The sequence below is a fragment of the Monodelphis domestica genome, chromosome 2 (assembly GCF_027887165.1).
Source record: "Monodelphis domestica isolate mMonDom1 chromosome 2, mMonDom1.pri, whole genome shotgun sequence".
Taxonomy (NCBI): Eukaryota; Metazoa; Chordata; class Mammalia; order Didelphimorphia; family Didelphidae; genus Monodelphis; species Monodelphis domestica.
Genome location: NC_077228.1, coordinates 384,205,503 through 384,212,270, shown reverse-complemented (window position 1 = coordinate 384,212,270; position 6,768 = coordinate 384,205,503).

Genomic DNA, 6,768 nt, shown 5'->3' with positions numbered 1-6,768 from the left:
GGGCTTGCCTAGTTGCGAAAACCATATTCCTCTTATTTGTTTTGCTCCTAAGTTCTTTATCCATGATTGAATTTCCTGCTCATTATAGGCATCAGTTAGATTGTCCTGTTCAACTATTGAGAAATTCAATACATGAAAAGGTCCTTCTCTAGCTCCAAATTTTGCTGTAATGTCAGCCCTATGGTGTCCTAAAGACACATGATCATTAGCCCCTGTGTGTGATCTACAGTGGATTATTGCCACTTCCTTGGGAAGTTGTACAGCCTCAAGAAGTTGCATTATTAGTTGGCCCAACTTCACGGAAACTCCGATTGCCTTCTTTTTTCCAAATTCTTCAAAAAATAGGTTAGAAAATCTAGCTGGCTCTGCCAAAACCTGTAATATATTTGTTGGGAAAGGAAATAGGAAGATTGGAAAACAGGGGGGAAATGGGAGGTTTGTATGGGGTATGGAGGAGTTAAGGGGAGAGAGGGTATATAGCTTGATGAGGCAAGGGAGGGAGATGCCCACTGCTGAGAGGAAACAGCAGGGGTCCAATAAGGACTATTTGTCCTGGAATGACTGAATTGAAGTTCAGCTCCCTCTATGACCAGAAAAGATAGTCCACTTATCTGATCATCTACTCTCGTTGTTCTAATTCAGAATCTTAGCAGTACACAGAAAGCAACAAGGTCTGACCTTCAGAGATGAATGGGCCTAAATCTTCGGGCTGAACCAAGAAGAACATGCCACTCCAGACAGGCTGAACAAGCTCTTCTCTCCTCCAACACCAAGCAGCAAGTCCCCATACGACAGGAAGGAAGTACTAGTCACAAGACCCAAATCCACTCCCAGCAGGAAGGAAGTGCTAGTCCCAAGACCCAACTGCCACTCCCAGTTGCCCCTTCCCCCACACAAACTGTTAGTCTAGTTTCCTTTCCACAATTTCAAACATTATTTTTCTCTTATGACTTCCTTTCCTTTAATATGTAGCAATCAGAACCTAAGGCTTTATTGTCTTCACTTCATTCAGCAAGCTTTCATGATCTTGAACAATTTTTAAAAGTTCATTTCATCAATATGATTTGTATCTACATGGATCTCCAGGAATATGCAATAGTCATCTGCTTTGACATTTCTCCCTATTATTTTTGGATACTTTATAGTACAAAAGAACAAAACCTTCTATTATTATAATTAAATCAACAAATAGTTGCCACCAAGTCACAAATGTAAAGGGTAACTTTAAGCAACTTTAATCTGTTTATATTTATTATTTTATTACTCTTTATAGCTTTATAATTTCTACATGTAATCCAATTACATATTCAGAATTTTAGTGGTAAGTTGTAACCATAGTTTTAATAGTAATCAATATTCTCAGTTATTAGCTGATTGAATAGCTGCATATGAATCAAATCAATAATCATAGTGTGAGTAAAATAAAATATTCCTTATATTACCTGGCAAAATATCCTTGCCAAGGTAAATTTGTACACACATTAGCATCCTGAAATGTGTTGAGATGTTTCAAAGGCCATGGGTTCATGATATCTCATTTAGCATTTTTTTAAAACCCTTATCTTCCATCTTAGAATCAATATTGTGTATTGGTTCCAAGTCAGAAAAGTAGTAAGAGCTAGGCAATGAGGGTTAAGTGACTTGTCCAGGGTCACTTAGCTAGGAAGTGTCTGAATCCAGCTTTGAATCCAGGACCGCTCATGTCTAGGCCTGGCACTCAATCTGTGAGCCACCTAGTTGCCCCTTCATTTAGCTTTAAAGAAAAGCCAGAGTAACTTTGGAAATCTTTGTGGATATGGAAGATACGGAAGAGGAAACTGGGGCTGCTGTACCTCCAGGGAAAAGAAGATCCAGTTTGATAACCCCTCTTTTGAGGTGAATTTGTGTAATTTGGTTCTTTTGCATAAAGTATAAATACCTGTCAGCTAAAAAGCCCAGTAATTGAGACCATGCTGGATGTGTCTGTGGACACTTTTATGACTGGGACTCTTACAATAAAGTCAGTTTTCCTCAGAAGATCTCAATCCATTTTTTTTCCTTTATGCCAACTACCCATTATTCTTTTATTTCAATGAATAAAGAAAAATACACTAGAAAATAAAGGATATGGAATATACTATCTGATATAATCACAGCATTTGGAAAAAGAGTATATGAATATGAAGGAAGAAGTGAGAGGAACAGGTGATATTTAAATCACCATTCATGTTTTTATTGATGTTTTCACCTTTGACATAATAGTTATCTCTTTCCTTTCTTCTTACCAGAGAGTCACTTCATAAAACAAACAGCATTTTTAAAGAGGAAAAAAAAAATCAGCAAACTGATTCATACTCTGAAAAAGTCTTTAAAAAGTGTGAAATATTTAACAATTGTTAAATATTTCCCTAGGAAGGGGAGATAATAATAGAAAACAGACATGACTAAAAAGGAAAAATTAAATCCAAGGAAGATGATAAGATTACCATATGAAACCGTAAAGAAGAGGGCAGAGGACAGAACCTTGGTAGACAGCCAAGGATAGTGGGCATAATCCAGCAAAAGAGATTGGAGAGAATTTAGATCAGTACAAGGAGAACCAATAGAAGTTAGTATTATAAAAATATAGAGAGAATATAGTATTAAGAAGAAAATGATCAGTATCAAAGACTGAAGAGAAATCAAGAAGGCTGATGATTAAGAAAAGGCCATTAGATTTGGCAATTAGGAGATCACTGGCTACTTTGGAGAGAATAGTTTATAGAAACTATATATAATAGAAACTAAAGAGAATTTTTTAAAAGAGAGAATTAGAGGAAAGAAAAAGAAGCTCTGGTAGATAAATCTTCTCAAGGGGTTTAGCTAGGAAAGGGAGGAGATATAAAAGACTAAATAGTGGGAATGGATGGGACAAGTAAGAGTTTTGAATATAAATTTAGGTAATTAATCTATGTCAATACTCACTATATATATATATATATATATATATATATATATATAATTTAAATCCCCCAAATGTAAGCATAGTACTTAAAGATGAGTGGGAAGATCTGCCCATGTTAGATCTAATCAACAAAGGTGTAAATATCCCACTTAATCATAAAGTGGGAGGTCTGTGACCCATTTGTGCTATAATGGGTAAAGAATTAGAATCAACTGCAGTTAGTCTGGGCAGTCCTAGAGCACAGCATCAGCTGTGATTGGTAGACGTGGAATTAGGGGAAATGATGCAAGCAAAAAAAGTCTTTAAAAGAAAGAGACAAGGATCTGAAAGAGGTTGGTTGTTTGCTGTTGGTTGATCTGGGAGTTTGAAAGATACACACTTGGTGTGGAGCATCCTATTAGAAGCAGTTCTATTGGAGTTGAGACTGATAAAGGATCTGCTGATTGAACTGACATGCAGTGAGTGTAAAGACTGATTTTCTTTCCTTGGCCTTTCTGGAGGCATTAGCCTCTGGAAAAGGCCCATTGTCTTGAGACTCCTTTCCCCTGGGTGGGGCCTTAGAATTGCTACCTGGCTCAGAGGAAGCTGCAGTGCTCTCTCTCTCTCTCTCTCTCTCTCTCTCTCTCTCTCTCTCTCTCTCTCTCTCTCTCTCTCTCACTTTTTCTTCTCTTTCTCTCTTCCTTAATATCTTCCCACTATTGTAAAATAAACTACCATAAATTCCATTTGACTTTAGTAATTCATTTTTGGGATTTAGAAATTAAATCCCTGGTAACCAGTTAAATATATTGCAGTCCAACAAAAAATAAAATAACAATCTGAATAGAATCTCTTAAAACTGATCATGTAATAGGGGAAAAAATTATATAAATACCAAAAAACCCCAGAGAAATTAGAAAAGAAAGGAATTTTTAAAACTCAACTAAACACCAATTAGAAATTCTAAGGATCAAAGAAGAGATTAATAAAGTTGGTAGAAAACTTCATAGAAATGATTAAAAAGTAACTGTTTTCTGGAGAGTAAGTCTTTTTAAAATATATAAGTTGAATTGCCAATACAAAAATGAAAAAAGAGAACATGCAAGTGAAGAATTACTACAGAAAAGTAATAGAAATGAATCTGTCCAATTCTTTGACAAATAATCTAATAACAAAGTGGATGAATGTTAAATTTTTTAAATACCCAAATTAACAGAACAAGGAATAGAGAATTTAAATAAACTAGTTTCAGAAAAAGAAATTAAATAAGCCATAACTGAATTTTTAAAATCACCTGGGATCAAATCAATTTACAAGTAAATCCTATTAAACATTCAAAGGATAATTGATTTCAATATTATATAAACTTCAAAAAGAAGAAAAGAAGAGAGCCTACCAAGCTCCTTTTATGTTATGAATATGGTCTTGATACCTAAAATCAGAGAAAAAAAACTGTTGACCAGTGTTAATAATGAATATCAGTACAAAAATGTTAGAAAATAAATTTTAACATATTAAAAATTTTTAGATTATGACCAACTTTTATGTGTATATATTTTTTCATACAGAAATATATAACATTAGGTTAATTCAATATAAGGAAAACTATAAATACAATATACCATGCTAATGAGAAAAAAACCAAAAACCACAATTATGTCAAAAGAAGCTGAAAAGATTTTTGAAAAAAAATTCAAAGATACTACCATTAAGATCACTAAAAGCAAAGAAGTACATAGACTTTTCCTTGATGCAAACTGTATATTTCTAAAACCAATCGCTAGACGTGTTTATTGGAGAAGTCCTAGAGATCTTTCTAGCATTTTTGCAACTTTTATTTATTCAATGTAAAAATACTAATTATTGAAATGGCAGTAAAAAAAGAACTAAGTATATATTATCAAAATGTTACTTTATGAAGATTATATGATGGTCTATTTAGAGGATCTAAACTGCTGAAAGATATAAAATGAAGCTACATAAATCATTGGCATTTCTATAAAATACCCACATATATCAGGAAGAAATAAAAAAGATAAATTCTATTCAAAATAACTAAAGAACATATAAAATATTTGAGAGTCTACCTATCAAAAATATACAGGGTTATAAGAATGCAAATACAAACTATTCTTTAGAAATAGAGATATTAATTATGCATAATTATACCATGATGATAGAATTAAAATGGTCCTACTACATAATAAACCAAATCACTAATAAGTACAGAAATGCAAAATAAAAAATTTAAATTTCTTACCAATCAGATTAACAAAATGAAGAGATAATTGTTGGAGGGAGTCCAAGAAAACAGGCACACTACTATTTGGTGGAGCTCTGAATTCTTTCACCCATTCTGAAAAGCAATTTGAAATTATGGCCCCAAAGTTCTTAAACTATGTAGGCCACTTGACCCAGTATATCACTACTACATCTATACTACAAAAAGTGAAAGAAGAAAATTACCCATGTGTACAAAAAGATTTAGAGCAGGTTTTTTTTTTTCTAGCAAAGAATAGGAACTAAGGGAGTTCTTTATCCATTAGTGAATATGATATACATATGTTATATATATATATGCATATATATATATATATAATGGAATGGTATAAGACTGTCTGAAATGTTAAAAGGAATATTTTCAGAGAAACATGGGGGAAATTTTAACTACAGTACTGAAAAAAAGAAAAAAACTTTGAAAGATTTCAGAAATCTGGTCCTTACAAATAACATACATCTTGACTCAAGATTCCAAAGTTATTTTATGACACATCCAATGGAGGAATTTATTTTGCATTGGCTATGTAAATTTAGTTATGAGGTTGTATGTTTGGGTTTTTTTTTTTTCAATTTAGTAAGTAGAAGGGACTAGTGATGTGTTTTTCAAAAAAAAAAAAAGGTAGAGAAAAAAGATCATTGAAATATGTTTTAAAATACATAGAATAAAACAGAAAGGAATCCAGAAGGAAACCAGACCAACAGGACATCTACTAGACTGAGGTTCTTGTAGATAACAAACGGGTAATAATAAGGAAATCACAACTTCATTAAGTTCCTTGGAGTAAGGAAGTGACAGACAAAGTCTAGGGGTTCAAGGCTTTTTAGCCTTGATCTCTCTTCTTGTCAGCTGCCTAGTAGTCCCGACTCCTAAGCTAACTATTTGAATACAGGAGTCCAGGGACAGGTAAGGGAGAGAGAGAGAGTGAGATCTTTGAATGATGATGATCTTTGATGGCTTTCTTCAAAGTTCCAGTCCACAATATCCACTGATGGCTTTAATTGCTATTATTGAGAGTTGAGTGAGAGGTATCCAGGGGTTCAGAAAGTGACAGTTGATCTTCAAAGAGAGGCAGGCTTCTTCACAACCTAGGGGATCTACTTCTTCCCTCAGGCTCCTAGCTGGAAGTGAGTAAGTGACCAGTTGGATTTCTCAGCTTCTGGTTCTCTCCTGGAACTTTCAGTTTTTTCTTCTTGCTCCTCCCCCACTCTCTCTGCAGGTGGACTCCGTCAGAGACTGTTCTCTGTTCAAAGTGGACTATCTCTCCTCCTATCTTATACAAATGATACCGAATTCAAATCTGGTTTCCCAGCCTCTGTCCACTGCACCACCTACTTGCCCTGTAAGATTTTTAATAAGTGTTGATTGGCTAATTACAAACGTTTTACTCCTCTAACTACCCTGGGTGTATATAGCATAAGTTAGATTTCTTCACTTTGCAATTGAGTAAACTATGTGTAACAGTTTAGTAAACTATTATTAAGACTGGCAAACTATTCTATGGGAGAATTAAAAAAAAGATTGGGAGAGATTTTTGATTAATGTGAGATGAGGAGGCAATGAGAAGGGAGAGCTCCTGGTAAATTGC